Here is a 22,527-nt window from a genome sequence, read left to right as displayed (position 1 = left end):
AGAGAGCTTTAAAAACTTCAACTGCTAACTGAATGTGAAGCCAAACAGAATAAAATTAAAAAGCGACTAATTTAGTACATTGAGAACGTTTTTTTTCTTCTTCTTTTTTCTCTAAATATATCTCTCAATTTCGAAACCATAATTTCATCGTGTGTCAGTTAAATCTTTCGTCAACCCTTTCTCGAGTTTCATATTTATGTATGTATGACCTAGAACTTTATATTGCAATTTTGGAATGCGAATGAACGGCTGCATTTATCTAGCAATATCAATAAGGTTTCGTATCTGCTTTTAAATTAATAATAATCATGTAATGGTGTCTATCTTGTTACGCTATTACGTTGGGATTTGATAAAAATTTTAAAGCTTACCTCACACATTTTGAACTGTAAAAAGATCCTTACACATTCAAGGTCTTGTTGTAACCCACTACTGATGGAGTTGTAACCCACTACTGATGGATTGTTTTCGTCAGTTTGGAAAAAGCTATCATACCAATTTAATTTTATTTATTTAGATTGGCCTTATCGCAATGAATCGTATCTGTAAAAGCGAAAAACCCATTTTTTTCGAAGAAAAAGTTTACTGAAAATAGCAACTAGCTACACTAAATTATGAAATACAAACAAATTTTCATCAAAATGTATTCACAAATCATCTAACTATCTATTTATTTAACAATTTTTCCCTTTCTTATTATTAGTAATAAACATTATTGAACGAGATAATTACACCTCATTATGCACTTCAACGATTAGATCAACTAATTGGTGTTCATTATTTACTCTTCTGAGAGTAATGTCCTTTTAATTGTCTCTTTAAAGATTTATGCATCGTTTAACGGATAGTATTACTATTTCTGCAAAGTAAACTTAAGGAATTTTATTCAAATCTTAAAAATATTCTAGACATTATTCAGCAAAAAAATCATATTAACGATGTCTATAAACCACATCAGTTTTATATGTATATAAGATGTAGGATATTGGTGATAGTATAGGTTATATGGATAGAAGATTGCATCATCCAGAGATTCCATTACAATACATCATCCAGAAATGAATTACATTATCCCGAATGAATTAGAGGCGCTGCAGTAAAATGAGAACTGAAACTTTAACTTATATTTTAGCTTTGAGCAATGTAGATGCTAGCAGTGTTGCCAGATTGGGCTACAAGTAGCGGATTGGGCTACTTTTAAAAGTTCCCGCTACTCAAAATCGAAATAGGGCTACCCGCTACTTTTGGGGCTACACATTATTTTTCGAACGCTACAAATCTTAAAAATGAGCTACTTTTTTTCTTACAGAAATATATCTATCTTTAATTTTTACCCTTTCCATTATTAAATGATTCTGAAAAGTCTGCAGTTTCTTTACCTTTTCTGAAAAAGACATTTTATTTATTTATTTTTTTTTTTTGAAAACGCATCCGCTTTAGTTTTGCATTCCTGATTAGTTTTTTATCTTCTAGAAAAATTAATCACGAGACCACGTGATCCTTAATCGGAGTTAAAACAAAATATTGAATTTGACGAAAATTTTTAACGCAAAGCATTGCAATTTTTAATTTAGTATATGGATGGTGTTTTCAATATAAATGTAAACAATAACAATCTCGAGCTCAATACCTGCTCTAGTTCCGGTTAGAAAGTTTGAAACTGCTTACTACAGCTTATTCTTCTAGGCGATATTTTCAAACGGATAGTTTTTTTTTTCAATGAAAGAAGTAAATTAAATAATTTCTGAGATAAAATCCGCCGTATTTCATAAAGATATTAATGTTATTAAGTAATTCTGGTGAGTTTGAAGTGAAATTTTGTTTTAGTTATTTATAGATATATTGTTAAAAAAAGGTGACATTGCCAGATTTTGAATAACTCGCTTTTTTGGCAGTCCTGATTTGGCCTCTTTCCACTTGTTTATTACCGTTTGTTCTTGCTGCAAGCTGTGCACCATCTACGCACCTTTAGCATTGTAAACACAAGTATTGTTAGCATTGTAAACACAAGTGATAAGTAATCAAATACCACGTTTGCAAAAATCTCAAAACACAATGATCACGTTGTGAGCCAAATGACTTTAAAATACAATGGAAACAGTAGACCAGAAGTATAGGCGATATGGAGCTTGCAGCGTTCCCTAGTGTAGAAAACACCATCCATAGCAGAGAACATGGTTTTGTAGTTTTTCAGTCAGTGGCGCCATCTGGGGACGAACTTTGTACCTAATTTTTAAATTCAAAGAGAATAAATTATCTTGTATTCCAAAGCAAAATGCAATAAATGGACATTTCTACAGCCTTCCAATTTTCTTGAACTGATTTTTCAANATAAAACTTATTTTTTGGGGAGACAAAATGTTCGAATCCGCTACTTTTGGAGCTCCCATTAGCTACTTTTTAATCTTAAATTCTGGCAACACTGGATGCTAGTTAGTTTATTTCCTGGTTGCACTTCGAGAAGGTGAAGGCAAATTGTAATCCAGCTCGTTTTTTAAGCTAGACAGATGATGCAGAATTTTTGAATACATTGTTTAACTTCCTCGGGATGGATGATTCATAAAAGCCTTCGTACAAAATCAGAATAAGGATGAAAAAAATTTTAAAGTGGTAGCTTAAAAGTGGTCATGGATAATTTGACCGATTCATTTTGCCTCCACTTTAATCAGCGTTAGTCTAATCGCATATCTAATCAATGTCAGCATCATCATCAAAATTGATTTGGGCGTCTGAAACCATTTAGTACCCTTTTTCCCCATCCATCTTCAAGTTTTAAACGTTAAGGGAATTTTTTCTGGTAACTTGAATACAAATTGGCATGAAAAGAAAATTAAATATTTTGTTTTCTAGATAAACATGCGTCGCTGCCAAAATGAGCTGCCACTGGCCTAAGGTTTATGTCTTCCTTCAAGTTTTCAAACGTAAAAATTTCATTAAATTCTGCGGCTTCAAATTATGACTTTTTCAAAAAATTTGCAGTTTAGCTATGGAATATGATGTTCTAATACATTGGTTACTAACTGGGGGCCCGCGGGTCGCATCCGCCCTCGAAGCCTTTTTTTGTGGCCCGCGAACTAAAATATATTAGTTATTTTTTTTTGCGGACAATTTTCGTAAAAAATCTATATGGGTTTAAAGTACATTTCTTCGTTTAAGAAAAAAAACTAATTTCTTCGTTTCTGTGAAATTTAACATACTAACTGTGCAAAAAAAAAATATTACTTCTTAGGTAAAAATCTACTTATTTTAATTTGTAATTCAATACTTTTGTTTTGTACAACTTGATAAAAATCTGACAGTAATATTTAATGTTCCTTCAAACATAAAAGAGTCCTATGTAAAATTTTGATGAAGTTGCTGCCCGCCACTTGATTGGTGTTTTTAATTGTGGCCCTCGGCCTCATGTAAGTTTGAAACCCCTGTTCTAATAATTCATTGTTGAGATCGCAATGTATGTTTTTATTTCGAATAAATCATCTAGCTTGCGTTATTTTTCAGAATATTTTATTCTGGCATCTTTTGAGTTTCTCTATTTTCCAATTTATTAAATTTCCAAGTCATTTTCACTACGATAAATAATCTATGTCATTCTTGGGGCTAATTTTTATTATTTTTTTTTTTCAGTTTTCTATTTTTTAAACATCTAGAAAAAACGTCCAGCTTAGAAATTTTCGATAAATTTTGTACTCTTAAATTTCAAAGATATATTACCTAATCCAGTGCTTCCCAAACTTAACTTTAGTGTACTCTTTTTACATTTTTCTTAACGCTGTGTACCACTAATGAAAAAATGAATGTATTTTTTTCGAACGATTTTTAAAAATTGCACAAAAATTAAAAATCACAACTGGCTGTTAACACCACTAATTATTAACGATAACTCTGCAAAAAATAGCCAATAGAAAAATACGTAATCGTAAATTTTCATGGCTAGCTTTGTTTTCAAATAAAAAAAATTTGAGATTTTCGCTTGTTGCAAGTTATTTTGCGTAAGAACGCGTACCCCCGCTAAACTGTTCCCGTACCCCTGGAGGTACGCGTACCACACTTTGGGAAACACTGCNAATTTAGAATGGAAATATATTGTACATAAAATAATCCCCATGTCATTTATGACAAATCCTATCAAACCGTATATTAATAAGGGTTTTCGACCATATTTGTCACTCCATGGTGCTAAAAATATTACCATGAAGGCTCCTACAGGGACTAAGAAGCTCAAATAAAGATTGTAATTGTTGGCAATCATCTCAACCTTATTTCTATGCATTTCATTAGATTGGTTATGCAGGTTATCACACACATTCTGAGAGTAGTTGTAGTGCAAAAGGCACCCCTTGTCCATTATCAAATTCGTCAAGAAGGTGGAATTCAGCACAGAAGAGAACATGAAGAGGAACATCACGGGTTCGATTCTCATAGACTTAATGAACTTGAAACTTCTCCCTGCAACTGAACACCTATTCATCGTGCCAGTATTAACAACCACATTGTACTGTTGTTTCGAATTTTTGATATCACTTTCCTTGGATTCTAACTGGGTTCCTGATAAATTACGAACAAGTTCCTGTTCCTTCTTCTCAACACATTTATTATCCATCATGGCTCTAAAGCTAATGCTACACACACCTAACGATAAGAGCTTCAAAATAATTTCAAATATTAACTTAAAGAATTAAAAACAATTTCCCTCTTAGGGTATGGAGCAAAAACTAGAGGCAACCACATTTAGAGTGCATAAAAAACTTCAACTGCTAACTGAATGTGAAGCCAAACAGAATAAAATTAAAAAGCGACTAATTTAGTACATTGAGAACGTTTTTTTTCTTCTTCTTTTTTCTCTAAATATATCTCTCAATTTCGAAACCATAATTTCATCGTGTGTCAGTTAAATCTTTCGTCAACCCTTTCTCGAGTTTCATATTTATGTATGTATGACCTAGAACTTTATATTGCAATTTTGGAATGCGAATGAACGGCTGCATTTATCTAGCAATATCAATAAGGTTTCGTATCTGCTTTTAAATTAATAATAATCATGTAATGGTGTCTATCTTGTTACGCTATTACGTTGGGATTTGATAAAAATTTTAAAGCTTACCTCACACATTTTGAACTGTAAAAAGATCCTTACACATTCAAGGTCTTGTTGTAACCCACTACTGATGGAGTTGTAACCCACTACTGATGGATTGTTTTCGTCAGTTTGGAAAAAGCTATCATACCAATTTAATTTTATTTATTTAGATTGGCCTTATCGCAATGAATCGTATCTGTAAAAGCGAAAAACCCATTTTTTTCGAAGAAAAAGTTTACTGAAAATAGCAACTAGCTACACTAAATTATGAAATACAAACAAATTTTCATCAAAATGTATTCACAAATCATCTAACTATCTATTTATTTAACAATTTTTCCCTTTCTTATTATTAGTAATAAACATTATTGAACGAGATAATTACACCTCATTATGCACTTCAACGATTAGATCAACTAATTGGTGTTCATTATTTACTCTTCTGAGAGTAATGTCCTTTTAATTGTCTCTTTAAAGATTTATGCATCGTTTAACGGATAGTATTACTATTTCTGCAAAGTAAACTTAAGGAATTTTATTCAAATCTTAAAAATATTCTAGACATTATTCAGCAAAAAAATCATATTAACGATGTCTATAAATCACATCAGTTTTATATGTATATAAGATGTAGGAAATTGGTGATAGTATTGGTAATATGGATTGAAGAGTGCATCATCCAGAGATTCCATTACATCAGTGTTCCCCAACCTTTTTATTACTGCGGACCTGTCAACGTTTGATAATTTTACCGCTGCCCGCTGGGGGGGGGGGGGATTGNGGGGGGGGGGGGGAGTTGATTGTTTATATTTTTGATATTTGGTTTATATATTTGATTTATTAATTTTAATTTAATTGTATTTAAGCATTCCTTCAAAATAAAGTACAGTTACAGCAAAAAAAAAATTTAAGTGATTTAACATTTTAACTTACTAGAACGTTAAATCAATGAGAACTCTGAACTTGTTTCTTTGCAATGAGACGGTTCCATCTATGGGTAATCGGAGACAATGACACCTGAAGTGTGTTGCTTATGTCCAGTTTATTCTGTTGCTTTGCTTTGGTTGCTGTTTACTGCAGAAAACCCCGCTTCGCACAGATAGGTTGTAGGAAACGGCAATAGGAATTTAAGTGCTGTGGTGACAATCTCGGGCTATTCTGCCATGACTTTAATCCAGAACACCGTCAGAGTTGTTGTCTCGAACGTAGTTTTAAGGCAGCCATCATTTGCTATCTCCAACTGTTGATCTTCTTTCACAGACATGCTAGATTCGCCCGATTTGTTGACAAATGGGTCGCAGATCCATTCCTTATCAGATATTTTTAATTTGGGGTATAAACCTGGGAATTAAAATTCAGTTTCAGTGAAATGGGCTGCCCGGAACCATTTGATCCACGAACCGGTACCGGTCCGCGTTCCGGGGGTTGGGGAACACTGCATTACATCATCCGGAGATGAATTACATTATCCCGAATGAATAAGAGCCGCAGCGAAAAACGCGAACTGAAACTTAAACTTATATTTCAGCTTTGAGCAATGTAAAAATGCTAGTTAGTTGATTTCTTTGAATTCTTTATTTAACTTCCTCAAGATGGGTGATTCATGAAAGCATTCGTACAAAATCAGAATAAGGATGAAAAAAAATTTAAAAGTGGTAGCTTAAAAGTGGTCATGGATAATTTGACTGATTCATTTTACTTCCACTTTAATCAGCGTTAGTCTAATCGCATATCTAATCAATGTCGTCATCATCATCAAAATTTATTTGGGTGTCTGAAACCATTTACTACCCCTTTTCCCCATCCATATTGAAGTTTTCAACGTTAAGGGGATTTTTTCTGGTAACTTGAATACAAATTGGAATGAAAAGAAAATTAAATATTTTGTTTTCTAGATAAAGATGAGTAGCTGCCAAAATAAGCTGCCAGTGGCCTCGGGTTTATGCCTTCTTTCAGGTTTTCAAACGTAAAACTGTCATTAAATCCTGCGGCATCACAAATTATGGTTTTTTCACACAAAAAAATCAATTTAACTTTACAGTGTGATGTTCTAAAAAATCATTGTTGAGATCGCAATGTGTGTTCTTATTTCGAATAAACCATCTTGCTTGCGTTATTTTTCGGAATATTTTATTCTGGCATTTTTTGAGTTTCTCTATTTTCTAATTTATTAGATTTCCAAGCTATTTTCTGCACGATAAATAATCTATGTCATTCTTGGGGCCAATATTTATTTTTTCAGTTTTCTATTTTTTAAACGTCTAAAAAAAACATCTAGCTTAGAAATTTTCAATACATTTTTTACTCGTAAATTTCAAAGATATATTGACTAATCCGTAACCTTTTTTTCCTCTAATTGAAAGTTACACACCGTTCCTTGATCTTTCACACACCCTAATTTAATAATAATATAAAGCAAAGTATTATCTTGATTACATTATAGATGGCCAATCTGTAATTTAAATGTCTAGGTCAATGATAGTTTGCCTTAACAACAACTGAGGAAAGAAAGAGAATCTAAAAACAAAAATGAATGAATTGTATTCAAGGTCAAGTTGGGAATATTTTTTAAAAAAAATTTTCGTCTAATTGATCCCCTAACAATTGAAATGAAGATTATTGAAAATTTTTAAAAGGAATATTCCAATGTCAAACATTACTGAGACCATCTTTTGATAGTACTGATAAGCTAATAATAAGTGAGAAGAAGGAGTTTGTTTTTCAACAAAAGAATATGGGACAATGCACTAGTTTGAAGTCAACTTCAAACGAAAAAAAAATTAAGAACTTTATTTGTTTTTAAGGGACCGTTCATAAATGGTGTAAAAAAAATTTTCTACATTTTTGACCCCTCTTCTCCTTTCACAATGTCATATTTCGCGGACTTCTTTTGTCATAGGTCACTTTATATTTTATAAATATACGCTAGCAGATTTCCGTATTGGTACCTGCACTGAAAAACCGCAAAATTTTAGGGACAACCATATATGGCAGTACTTTTACTTTCGTTACTTGTACCGCTGGTACAAGTAAAAAGTACGTACTTTTACTTGTACTTCGTTACTTTTTAAATTTAGTACTTTTACTTGTACTTTCGTTACTTTTTTAGGGAAAAAGTACAAGTATTTGTAACGGAAATATCGAATGAAATCGTTACTTTTTTCTAAAACTCGGTAAGCTTTCTAAAAAAACAAAAAATTAAATTTAAAAAAAATGCTTATGTTTTTTTAATTTATAAAATTAATGTGCAATATATATGCATTCACAGCTAACTTCGTGTTTAAATACCTTCTGTTTCAACTTATACTGCACATTCAATTATTTTTTACTAGCTCAAAGATCACAAAGCTATCTGAAACCCCGTGTTTGCTTTGTTTATGTTTGTGTTTTTAAAACGCGTTTCTAAAGAGTAAAACAATTTTAAATCAATGGTAATTTAAATAAATAAAAATAATAAACTAAAAATTAAAATCAATAGATAAAATTTCTTTTTCGTGCAAATCCATAAAAAGTTTGATATTAAAATTATATTTGATTTTAAAATTATATTATACGATTATATTATAAAATTATATTATAATATTCTTCCGAATTTAAAAATAAATTAATGTCCATAACTTTCAAAATTAAAAATAATTAAATAAATAACAACAATTTTTCAAAAACATTAAAGAACATAAGAATATTATTCAATAAAATTTTAGGTTACTTTGAATTTTCGATTTCCCAGAAATGGCCTTTTAAATCGTTACTTTTTTTGTTTAGTACTTGTACTTTTACTTGTACTTTTTACTCGTTACTTTTTAAATTAAGAGCTTTTTATTTTTTACTCGTTACTTTTTTTAAAAATACTTGTACCTTTACTCGTTACTTTTAAAAAGTAACGTTGCCATATATGGGGATAACCATGGCAATGGAACGCGAGAATTAAAAAAAGTTTTTAAAAAAAAGAGAAAAAATTGCGAATAACTTAAAAAGTTATAATTTATAACCATCTCGAGCAAACCTCTAATTTTTTTAAGAAATTTAAGATAGATGCGTGAGCTGGTGCCCATACGGAAATAACTCTGCTAAAAGTTTAGAAACAAAACACATAGATCATATTTCAAATTTTATTTTAAAACTTTTAGTTCGATTTTTTTAATAACATTTGTAAGCAATAATAATTAGATGCAGTAATAATTTTTAAACAATAATAATTAGATGCGTAGTTTTGATACAAAAAAAAGATATAAAACAATTAATATTAAAATATTTAACGTGCTAATTTTAAATATATTTATTTTTATCAAAACATGCAATATCACACTTTTTGTTACCTCTCCCTCCTCCTTGTCATAAATTGTCACAATTTCAAGACTACCTCAAACATATGTAAAAATGAATGTAAAATTTGGAGAAGGAAATCATGCATACTTTTTTTGGAAAAATACGTGGCTGTGGTTATTAATGGCACTTGGACAAGCTATGCTCACCAGCCTTTGGCAGTGCGAATTAAGTCAAGAGGGAGCGCCTCTCGTCTGACGAGAGAGCACCGCTATTGTGAAAGGGCGACTTAGCTCAGGACTCCCAGGAAAAATAACAGCACCTCTCATTCATAAACACACTTCAATTTAGACACAGATCTGACAGGTAGGAAATTTTCTCCTCATCCCTAAAATCATGGTCCATCTAAGCGACCGACCACAGAATTTTTAATTCCACAGATTTTACGAGCACGTATAATGCATCTACTCGGTGGGTGTAGTGGTGTTGAGGATCGACACCATTACTGACCAACTGGGCTACCACGGCCCAATAAAAATAAATATACTGTTATATTAATCTAGTCAAAACGCTTCATGGTTATAAATATTAAAACTTAAAATAGTAACAAACGTAATTAGGATACATAAATTGCTGAATGTCTCAAGAATGACCAAAGATCTGAAAAAGAAATTTTAAAAAAAGAAAAAAGGCAAAAATTAAAGGTTTGCTGCATTCTGTTTAGGAAACCATGTAAATCCTCACTAAATTCCGAAATTGGCGGTACTTATGACTGAAAAAACTATGAAACAACGTATACTACTGCTCATCAGAACACTCATCTGAACCATGTGAAATCAGATAATATAATCACTGGAGTTCAATTATTTTTTCCACAAACAGCACTAATGATGGTTATTTCGGAAATATTGTTTCTTCCCGCATCAAATAATGGTAAAGTACTGGCAGCATCCGTAAAACCGCTTTTACCGCGCCTTTATCAATAATTTTACAGTAAATATTAATATTATAATTTCAGCATATTATTTTTTTTCCATAAAATTTTACTGTAAAAAGTACTGGTATTGTGAGTGCTGGTACTTTTGCCGAAATTTGATCGGGAATTAGTTACACTATAGTACTTTTCACTAATTTTAAAACTTATTAAGAAAAAAAATTATATGGTTTACCTAGCAGAATGCAGCATGTCGCACCATTTCCATTTTTCCTTTACTGTTATTTTTTCAAATAATCACTTTTTTTAACAAAAAGTGTTAATAATATATGGGTGGAAAATTAAAGTTAAGAAAAATTTAAAGAAAATAAAAAAAATTACCCGAACAAAAGCAATTAGATTATTGTACAGCAGGGTATTAAAGAATTATAATTATTTCTTTTCCTTATCACAATTAATGATGAATAAATGCAATACATCTTTTATGACTTATTTTAAATTTAATCTTTGCTGCATTTTTTTTTTAATTTCACTTTGATTTTTATTATTTCACTTTCTTAACTTACATATAAACATTTCTGATAAATTGTCGGTTAGAAATTACGTAGCTTTTAACTATGTTAAACTATCTATGTTTTTAAATTTTAATTTTTTGATTTGGATCTTTAAAAACTGAGTTAAAAATGAAAAAAAAATTTTGTTATGAAAAAAAGTGAGAAATAATCTTCAAAGTACAAAAAATTGCGCAGTCAACAAAAGAAACGGAAGAAAAAAAAATTTTTTTTAAATCAACTTTTTAAAAAAATACAGGTTTGAAAAGATCAAAAAAATCGGATAACTTTTCATAAAAAATGCTAAGAATTAAAATATAAAAACCACTTTTTGAAAAGCTTGATCAAACAAACACACTTTATCTTGGTTAATTGCTTTAAAAATAAGATCAACTACTACATAAAAAATATGCTAAGCAGAAATAGAAGTGCATTGTGTTACCACAAAACAAACATAAAAATAAAACAAGTCTCAAGGTTTGAATCTTACACACCCCCTCAATAAAGATTCAAAATTTCTCCGCCAATAATTACGCCGAATGAATAGAATTGTGGAGCGACTAAATTAGAGAGTCGAGGACAACGATTGTTTTCTGTTTGCAGTAATTGCACGTGGCGTAAAGCATAAACACCCCATAAAAAATACTAATGTCTCTCTTTCGTCATTTAGAGCCGAAAATATATATTAAAGCCGCCACAATGTTTAACCCCTTGAGGCAACATTTTTATCAAACCTATTTTTCATAATTCTTCATTACTTTGTATTAATTTAAGCCAAAATAAGTGGAAGATACAGTCGAACCCCGCTATAGTGAACCTTCAAAGGACCGAAATTTTGGTTCACTATAACCGGGAGTTCACTATATCCGTTCCGCAAAGAATTTTAACTAATGATTCTGAACTCCTTTTCATTATACATTATTTAAATAAATGACCCAAAAAATGAAATACAAAAATGACTGAAAAATAATACGTAGTGTAACAAGAATAGTGTGAACTTAATGCACGTCATTTTGAGCCGAATCGTCATTTAGAGCCGAAAATATATATTAAAGTCGCCACAATGTTTAACCCCTTGAGGCAAAGTTTTTATCAAACCTATTTTTCATAATTCTTCATTATTTTGTATTAATTTAAGCCAAAATAAGTGGAAGATACAGTCGAACCCCGCTATAGTGAACCTTCAAAGGACCGAAATTTTGGTTCACTATAACCGGAGTTCACTATATCTGTTCCGCAAACAATTTTAACTAATGATTCTGAACTCCTTTTCATTATACATTATTTAGATAAATGACCCATAAAATGAAATACAAAAATGACTGAAAAATAATACGTAGTGTAACAAGAATAGTGTGAACTTAATGCACGTCATTTAGAGCCGAATCGTCACTTAGAGCCGAAAATATATATTAAAGCCGCCACAATGTTTAACCCCTTGAGGCAAAATTTTTATCAAACCTATTTTTCATAATTCTTCATTATTTTGTATTAATTTAAGCCAAAATAAGTGGAAAATACAGTCGAACCCCGCTATAGTGAACCTTCAAAGGATCGAAATTTTGGTTCACTATAACCGGAGTTCACTATATCCGTTCCGCAAAGAATTTTAACTAATGATTCTGAACTCCTTTTCATTATACATTATTTAATTAAATGACCCATAAAATGAAATACAAAAATGACTGAAAAATAATACATAGTGTAACAAGAATTGTGTGAACTTGCTTTTTATTATTACTCTTCGTCTTGTGTACAAAAAAATATTTGTCATCGTTAGCTGTTGCAAGGAAAAATTTTTCCATACATCTGCCTGGGTAGGCCTTTGTTTAGGATGGAAAAATGTAGCAAACAAGAGAAAATGCCTATCACAGCATTCCACTCTATAGAAGGTTTTAAAAATCAGTGTAAGTATTTATTTTGAGATAGACATTTCAAAATTATTAAAAAAAATGGAAAAAAAATCAGTCGAAGACAGAAAAAAGTTCACAATATCCAACTTTATCACTCTTTTAGTTCATTATATCCACAAAAAATAATATTATACGTGTATAGCGAGGTACGGGACCGAGCATTTCGTTCACTATATGCGAGATTTCATTATAAACAGTTTTCACTATAGCGGGGTTTGACTGTATTATATTAAATATTTTAATAATTTATGGTTATAAAACATCTGTGCCTTTTTCTGCTTTGGAGGTAAATTATTCCAAAAACGGTTCACTTCCAAATCGTAATTTTTCAAAAGTGCAGTTATTTAAATCTAATAGAAACAGTTATTTATGATTAGGAATTTTTTTTCTACAAAATCGATTATTGTTTTTGATATTCAATAAGCAAAATCTGACTGAAAAAACAATTGATTTGATTGGGGAATTTTAGTTTGGCAATACTATGATCATTTAAGGAAATAATTAGCAATAAAAAAAAATTATATTGATCATTTGTTCATGCTGTTATAATCCCCCAAAAAATACTTAAAGGGGAGTGGCAAGATAAAAATCTACATAAAAATTGCTCATTTTGCAACAAAAGAAAATAATAAAAAGAATATTAATTAAAGAATGTTATATAAAGAATTATTATATAATTATATAAAGAATATTATATAATTATATAAAGAATATTATATAATTATATAATAGAATATTATATAAAGAATTAAAGAATATTAGGGCATTTAGGTTTTACATATGAAAAACGCAGCTTTGTACTTACATTTATGTACATATCTACTTTTTTTTATTTTAACTATAATATTATTCGGAGGCATTGTTCCCTATGTATTTTTTTCTGCTTTAAGCTAATAGTGTCGTTTTAGCCTTTAGCAGGAAATGTGAAGTTCCCCAATATCTAAAAATCATGTTCATATCATGCAATAACAGAAATAAAGAAAATTATAGTTTCATCTAAATATGTATAAATATTTTGGTAACACGACTTTGAAATATATCCTTATGCGACGCTTTTATAATCCCTAGAAGTAAAAATCTTTAATTCCCAACAAACATTTAGAAAATACAGTGAACGCTGCATGTTTTCAGTATAAATTTCGTATTTTGAACACCTTTTAAAAATTTAAATATTATGAATTAGTCTTTTTATTTCTATTTTATAGCAGTTTTGCCAATGTCGAAAAATATTTTTCCTAATTTTTTCCTTTTAAATATTTAAATATAAGGAATTAATAAGAATTTCTTTTCGACATTGGCAAAATTGCTGTAAAATAAAAATAAAAGAGAATATTCATTATATTTAATCTTATGTTATATTTTGTTGTAGCAATATATTTCCCTTTTAAAAATTTAAATATTGCGATTCAATCTTTCTTATTCATTTTACAGCAGTTTTGCCAATGTCGGAAAGAAAAATTCTTAGTAATTTTAAGAACCACATACTGTAGCTTAATTTTCCAAAGTCAAGTAAGTTATTTTAAATTTTAATTATTTTTTTCATAATAGTTACTATTTTAGCAATTTGAAAAAAAATATTAGTAATCACTAACTAATCTCTATTTAAATATTAAGGACTAATGAATACGAAAACAAATCTACTTCATCATTTTTTAATTTTAAATTGATTTTTAATTCATTATATTAAACACCTTTTTATACTTAATAAATCAGTGTTTTTTTTTCTTCTTTTTTTGCATTTGCTCATAATTTTTTCAATGTGAGAAAAAAAGAAAGAAAAAAGAAAATCTCTAAAATTTAGCCCACTTACTTAACTTTTACGTGCTTAAATGTTCTAATTAAATTCTCAAGGTCACAGAAGTCATTTTAACTTTGATTTATTTTATATATGTTCGACACTTTTTTAGTAATTTTAAGAAAACACAATAAACATAAATCAATACTGCTCCACTTCATTTAAAAATAATAGTCCCTATGCGAAAGAAACAAAAATCTAACCCCATCATATTTTTTCACCTAGTATTAATCAAAACAATACGGTCATTGACTGCTGCTACAAGTAGATAAAAAAAATGACGAGTTGATATTTATCGTCGTAAAGGTTATTAAGAAAAGAATAATTTATTGTTTTCAGTGATTGACAACAGCTAACGAAGGGTTAAAAATCGCTGAAACTGATAGCCATGGAAGCTCTTCTAAACAAAGTGATAAGACATGGAAACATGTAACAAATATATAATTCTGATAATACTTTTGTTCAGATTATCAAGATAGATATTTTTTTTCTTCGAACGACGCGTTCCTTAATTCTAGTAAATGTGCGAAATTAAATTTTATTTGTAGAAAAATTGAGGGAATGAGAGAACAAAAAGTAAATTTATTGCTTAAATTTCATAGTAATAGAAAACTGAATTTATAGAAAGATTATTAACACAATAAAATCACTTAATAGACATTTTGTTTCGACCAATAAAATTATTAAATAGATAATTAAAAACATTTTAAGTTGACTGAAGACTGTTATAATTTTGACAGTTTTTATCTTCTAGACTAGTATACACTTTTAAGAATGTTTTAGAATTTTAGACAAAAGAAATCGAGAAATAAAATTAAAAAATTCACATTTCGTGTGTATTATAAGCCAAAGCAAAGATTTAGTTTGAAATTACATATTTTATCTTTCTGCGAAGAATCGATTGGGATATAAAAAAGGAAATTGTTAAACTTTTTCACTGCATCGCCAATTTGGCGATGTTCCCCTCTTTGGTGAGAAGTTTCAAAATTAAAAAATAATTCTTAATTTTCTTCAGTTTTTTTTTTTTTGGATATATACAAAGCTCAGTGAAGTAACTTTTTTTAATTTAAAAAACTAGACCCCAAACCTTTTTTTAGCTTTCGAAAAGGTTTTTCTTTACTCTGACGCTCGCGCTGTGCTATAAAAATTACAGTTAGATGTACCGGCACCCCGAGTGCACCATCCGTAAAATTCATTTTTACCGTAAAATTTTGTACCGCAAATTTTTACAGTAATATTTATTTAAATACAGTAATTCAGTTTTATTTTATAACCGGCGCTGAACAACCGATCCAATTTTTGGGTTCACGACTACTGACGTTCAATTTCGTAGACTTGTAATTTTCAACCCAATCCAGAAGACAAGGGGAACTCCTGGATCAAGTAATGGGAGAAATTTGAATTCGGGGAGGACTTTTTAATGGAACTAATCCGCATTTGCGTTACATGGAGAGGAAAACTACGAAAACCTCCGATGATTAACCTGACGGCAAGGGGACTCCGTCCCATGATCTTTCTACCACTGAGGATACTGTATGCCAGTACTGTGGTCGGTGCGAGCCGAATGTCGTATCGAACAGCCATTTCTGGGATTCGAACCTTGAAAAGTTAAGGCTCTATCCCCTGAGCCATCACGGCTCTAAATACAGTAATTTAATAACTTTACAGTTAAAATTACAGTATATCAGATTTTCTGTTGCGCTAAATTTTGCGGTAAAATATACTGGCACCCTGAGTGTTGGTATTTTTTTACCGTAATTGAACCTGAAGTTTCTACTGTACATTCTCATAATGAACAATAACGTATACTGGCTAAAGATGAACACATCTTTACCCACAACCCACAATCATGACTAACAATTACGAACTCACAACAGCTTTTTAAAACAAATCATTGTCCACGAAGAAGCATTTTTTTTTGTCTTTAAATGTCTTTTAATGTCTTTAATTAATGTCTTTAATTTAAATTTTAAATGTCTTTAAGTTAAGATCTTTAAATCTCCCATCTTAGAATTAAACTTCTTTTATATTGAACTAAATTTTTTATTTTAGTTAGTTTTTAGTGATTTATAATGTATATTAAACTTAAATTTATATTCTAACTATTTTAATTTTTATTATTATGATTAATTAACAATAAATACTTGCGACAATAAATTGACAATAATTAACAATAAATTGACAATAAATGCTTGCGAAAATTTCAATGAGACCTAAAAATGATGTAAATTTCCGAATTTTTTAACACGAAGTTGTAATTCAGCTTTAAAACGTTTCTAAATGGTTATATAATTAATGATAAAATTTGTATAATGATACAATAACTTTGCTAAATTAGAAAAACAAAATGCTAAAAGTAATTTATTGAAACAATTAGGTACATTTTTGTCCTAAATTTATTGAATGTTGTAGTTATATACAGAATTAAATATTATGAAAATATCATCCTCCAATGCAGGGACCCGTCATTCTTTTAATTTGTTGCCGTCGTTTTGTGACCACTATTATAATATTTCAATTTTCAAGGCTTCTTAAAAGTACAAATTCTTCAATAAAGTAACTTAGAAAAAAAAACGCTGCCCACTTTCCTATTAGCTTTCAAGACTATGCTCTTAATTGCAGTAAACAAAATGACAACAAAAAAACATCACTTTAAATAACTTTTAATCTAATCATCGGATTTTCCCGTACTAAATGACTGTCTTAATGTTTCAAGGGATTGATCACAAATAGGCTAACTAAGTAGTGTTAAGTATAAGTTACGGAATCAGATGCAAAACGTATGATCTCTTAGAAAATACCTTCAAAATATGGAGAGTAGCCACAATCTTGAAATTATGGTCGCAATTAGGTGCCGCCCTATTTATGTTAATTTCACTTGCTTTTTTTTTTCATTTCGCCATGTCAGGGAAACTTAAGCAAATCGAAACATTTTTCACACAAGCATAAAATTCGTTTATCTAAAGAAAATTCAATGCAAAAATAGTCCATAATTTATAAAAGCTATTTTTTTAAATTTAAGATTATGTAGTTTGAGTTGTTGTAAATATCTATATGCCTTTCATAATATTGATGATTGTTAAAAATAAAAAATAATGAAAAATAATAAGTAATTGTGATGCCACAATAGGCATTATATACATTTCCCAGCTTTTAAATTTTTTTAATTTCCTAAATTTATTTTTTATAATCATTCTTACTTGAATTTAAATTATTTTAGACCAATTATTAAATTTTCATTACATTTTATAAAGAGCTAATATAAATATTTTATTGTTTTCTTAGCAATCAATGTAACGGCTAACTTTTTATTTCAATTCAAATCTAAAACTCATTAATTTACTGTCGCGACTAGATCGAAAGCAAAATCTATTTATAACTCTTTATTTTTTTGCCACAAAAATGTTTCAGTTACACAGTTATATCTACTAATTCTCACAATGTTTTTGGCAATTGGCTTTCACCAAATTATTTTAAAATTTAATACTAATGACGGTGGGTTGGCTTTGTTTTTGGATATTTTATCTCTCGAATAAATCGCCAACCGTGGATCTCTTCCCATGCTCTTAATTGTCCATTGGGAACAATTCACTTTTAATTTATTCTTGGAGTAAGGACTGGGGGCTTAGGCCGCAAGCGCAAGTGGTAATTAACGGCTTTTCTTGAAGAGAGAACAAGGATGATTCTCTTGTACCTTTTATGGAAATTTCTTTCTTTATTTTATAATTTGGGAATGTTCATTATAATGATATTAACATAATAAATGAATTTTTCACAAATGATTTTATTTATTTTTCTATACATATCCCTTCTTCATAACAAATTCAGATGTATTACTCCGCGCTGAAAAATTATACTTAAAATTCTACGAAGAAACTACATCCACTATACATTAAAGAATTTGAACTAGAGTGCTATGAAAGTAATTAGTAATTATCAAAAATCATATTTGCTTGGAATTATGTTTGGATAAATGAAATCTAAAATTGTGTAGAATTGGGTGTGAAATGTGTGAAAATGAATTGATTCCATTAAATAATTCCTGAGATATGGCAGCGCAAAAAGTGAAGTTAAGATTAAGGCCTTTGTGTTGAAGACCAAATTGCACCTTCACCGATATCTTCATGCTTAAGAATCCAAAACGGATGGCAAGCATTCGTTATTTCAGAGAAAGTACATTTTTAGTCTAATTCCGAAACTTAACTAAAAGCTAGCAATTACTAATTAGCATATTTAAAATCACCGTTTTCAACCTATCAATCCGCATTTAGTTCGTAAAAACCCGATCAGTAGAGCAAAAGTTATTCTGGGTAATATTTTTTTTTCTGATTGTGAAAATAGGTTGAGTACCTCTGCTCTTACATAATAACATTTTCAATTTTACTCGAATAAATTAAAGATAAAAAACAAATTTTTCAAAATAATTTGCCTTAAAGTATTTCGTTTCGTTCCGTTCGTTCGTTTTAAGTTCGTATTCTTGTCAAGTTGTTGAAGTGACAAATAATGTTTTTCCTTACTCATTATTTCAATTTGACACAGGTTAAATAACCTTAACTGATTCCGCTCGTCGAAGAAGTATGTGGAGCAATTGATGGGGTGTCTGCTGATTTTTTACATCCAATCGTGCAGAAAATACGAATTCTTTTAACGAAAATAGAAAAGAGGTCTTTGAAATAGTTAATAGACAGATGGGAATGACAATTATTTAAAATGATTAATGTTGTGCAGTAATCATAAAGTAATTAAGACAAGATTACAGAAAAAATGATGTTGAAAATGTCATTATGTAAACAGGATAAAATCCTAAATGTTCCCAACAATCATGTAAACAATTCAATTTAATGTTGTAATGTTTACAAGCAATTGGTTTCAGCTTGCGGTCAGTGACATTGAATGCTTGTTTAAAAATAATATGTTAAATATATAAATAATAATTTTTTTTGCTTATTTTTCTTCAGATTTTAGTTGAATTTAATGAATGCTTATCAAATTTGAAATAGTTCATTAAAAGTGATACAAAACCAAAATTAAAAAAAATATTAAAGATAAAAGGATAAATTATGATAGAAAAAATAATAAATTATAAATAAATTAAAAGCAAAGCTAACACGCTACAGCTTGTAGTAAGCTAAATAGGTCGTGGAAGTTAAGACTCCACAATATCAACATCAGTTAAATTGCACAAAACAATTAAATGTTTAAATTATTATTTAAATTATTTTATTTGGAAAATGGGCTGTTTGGAAAACTGAGAAAGTAATTATTTTCTTAAATTAAATGGGAATATTTATTATTAAAAATGGTTAAGTGTTTAATAATTCAGTCTATAACTATAAACCAATGTAATAATTAACATATACGAAGAGCCTGATGCAATGTAAATGATGACCCACATTTTTAAATTGATCTGAAAAAAATTCCGGCAATATTACCACTCAGCGTGGTGAAAATGAAACCAAAATATACGCTATATAAACCATTCATATGGTAACAGTTTCCATTTTTATGCTAATGGTTTACCAGGAATTTTGGTTTTCAAAATTATAGTGCTTATTATGAATCACTTAATAAACATACAAAACTGAAAGCTAAATTTCAGAATAAATGATAAAATAAAACCGAGTAAATAGTTTTTATGTCCTTTTCAAAGGTATCATCATAAAATTACAAAATTTTGCTGCATTTATTAAATTTTATCACATATAATTAAAACAATATTTTATTTTTAATTTTACCAAACTCATTACCAAAGTGTTTCAATAAAAATTACCATGCTTTTTTGGTGTTCCCAAAAAACCAGAAACACGGTTAAATTTTATTGTATTCTGGTAGTTTCAACCATGCTTTCTTTCTAAGTCTGTGCAAGCAAGAGGTTTACAAGAAGCATTAGTGTAAGCAGTAAAAGAATCTGCTTGCTGTACTGTTGGAAGTTTCGAAAACTTAAAAAATAACAAACTTGAATCAGTTGAATGTAAAAAATATGACTAGTAAAAACTGGACTTAACACGATATGGCTCCGAGTGCTTCAAATATTTATTTTAAATAATTATAATTTTAAATATTTCATTTTAAAGTAATTCGGATTAGTTTGATGGAAAAATATCATCTTTGAAAATAACATAACTGTACAATATATTCCCCCAATGTTTTCATATATTGCAAAAACGATAAAAGCTCGATGTCATATTACGAGAAGTCCGTTATTACAGCGTGTTTTCATAACTGTATGTTTATAGCGAATTTAAAATTACTAAACTTTCGCTATTGCAACAGTTTTTTTTTACGGCAATAACATTTTTTTTTGATGAAATGAACAAAATTATACGAAAAGTGGAAAATGTAAGCATTTTTATTCGTTTTTGATTTCAATACAGAAAAGTATAGAAGGAACTATAGTTGGATTCTGCCCTTATGTTTATAGAATTATGTGTGGGTGACCACAGGCCAAGTTATCTGTCTCCTCAAAACAACAAAATCGTTCTGATATTTTTAAGAAACCTGTCATATATTCATACAATGGCCTTTTATTTATTTTCTTGGTAGCTTCTAATGTAATAAATGTACAATGTTGTCGATGACATCTAAAACTACAGTATTTCATTTCAGTTTTCTTCTTGCAAGCCAAACAAGGTTAAGGTGTCTATTTCATAACNCGAACCCAGGACCTTTCTGATGCAAGGATAGTTCCCTGCCCCCTACACAGGTCGGTCGGCTCAATTTTAAATACTTCATTTAAAGGTAATTCGGATTTGTTTGATGGAAAAATATCATCTTTGAAAATAATGTAACTGTTCAATATATTCCCCCAATATTTTCATATATTACAAAAACAGTAAAAGCTCGATGTAAGGAGCCCTGCATATTACGAGAAGTCCGGAATTACAGCGTGTTTTCATAACTGTATGTTTATAGCGAATTTAAAATTACTAAACTTTCGCTATTGCAACAGTTTTTTTTTTTTTTTTTTTTTTTTTTACGGAAATAACATTTTTTTTTTAATGAAGTGAACAAAATTATACGAAAAGCGGGGAAAAGTAAGCATTTTTATTCGTTTTTGATTTCAATACAGAAAAGTATAGAATGAACTATAGTTGGATTCTGCCCTTATGTTTATAGAATTATGTGTGGGTGACCACAGGCCAAGTTATCTGTCTCCTCAAAACAACAAAATTGTGCTGATATTTTTAAGAAACTTGTCATATATTCATACAATGAGCCTTTTGTTGATCATATGATTAAAATGGCCTTTTATTTATCTTCTTGGTAGCTTCTAATGTGATAAATGTACAATGTTGTCGATGACATCTAAAACTACAGTACTTCATTTCAGTTTTCTTCTTGCAAGCCAAACAAGGTTAAGGTGTCTATTTCATATATCAGTAAATTTATTGTTGTTTCAGCATTAAACAAGTGTATTTTCTTATGAGACCAGTTCATTACAACGACAATTCCGTCTGCTATTGTAAACTTCTGTGTCATTAATATTTTTGATATTTTTTAATGAGTTGGAGCAATAAGGTCATACCACACATTTTCCCAAACATGAAATTTTGAAACCAAATAAAACTTAGTAGAGTTTCCAGGTAGGTACTTAATAAGTTTTACAATAGCAACTCATTATGCGGAAATATCTTATTGTCTAAATAGAAATCTTATTGTTTTTCGGAAAAATGTTCTTAAAAACTGTTCTACATAAAATAAAATTTGAAAATTTAAAGCCCTGAAATAATAATTTTTGAATTTGACTTTCTAGCAAGCTTCAAAGTTGAGGTTGCAAGACATTTCAGAAGTGAAGCAAGGAAGGCAAAAAGCATATTTTCATGAGCTTTGTTTTTATACCTCATGACTCGATATAATCTAACCTTTATCACAATCAATAATCTGCAGTAATACTGCAGCGTGTTACTATCACAGGTTTACTACTCACCTTGATAAGATTTTTAAAAAAACTTGTTAAAGGAATATTTCATTTTTATCTATTCTATAGAGAA

General features: G+C 29.5%; 1 protein-coding gene across 1 annotated transcript in view; it reads right to left on the bottom strand.

Moving 5' to 3' along the window:
* Positions 1 to 22,527, bottom strand: part of LOC107436458 (proton-coupled folate transporter) — a 108,643-nt gene that overhangs the window by 33,900 nt on the left and 52,216 nt on the right. The window lies entirely within an intron of this gene.

Source organism: Parasteatoda tepidariorum, chromosome 3 (genome assembly GCF_043381705.1).
Source record: "Parasteatoda tepidariorum isolate YZ-2023 chromosome 3, CAS_Ptep_4.0, whole genome shotgun sequence".
NCBI lineage: Eukaryota > Metazoa > Arthropoda > Arachnida > Araneae > Theridiidae > Parasteatoda > Parasteatoda tepidariorum.
This window is presented reverse-complemented; position numbering and strand designations above follow the sequence as displayed.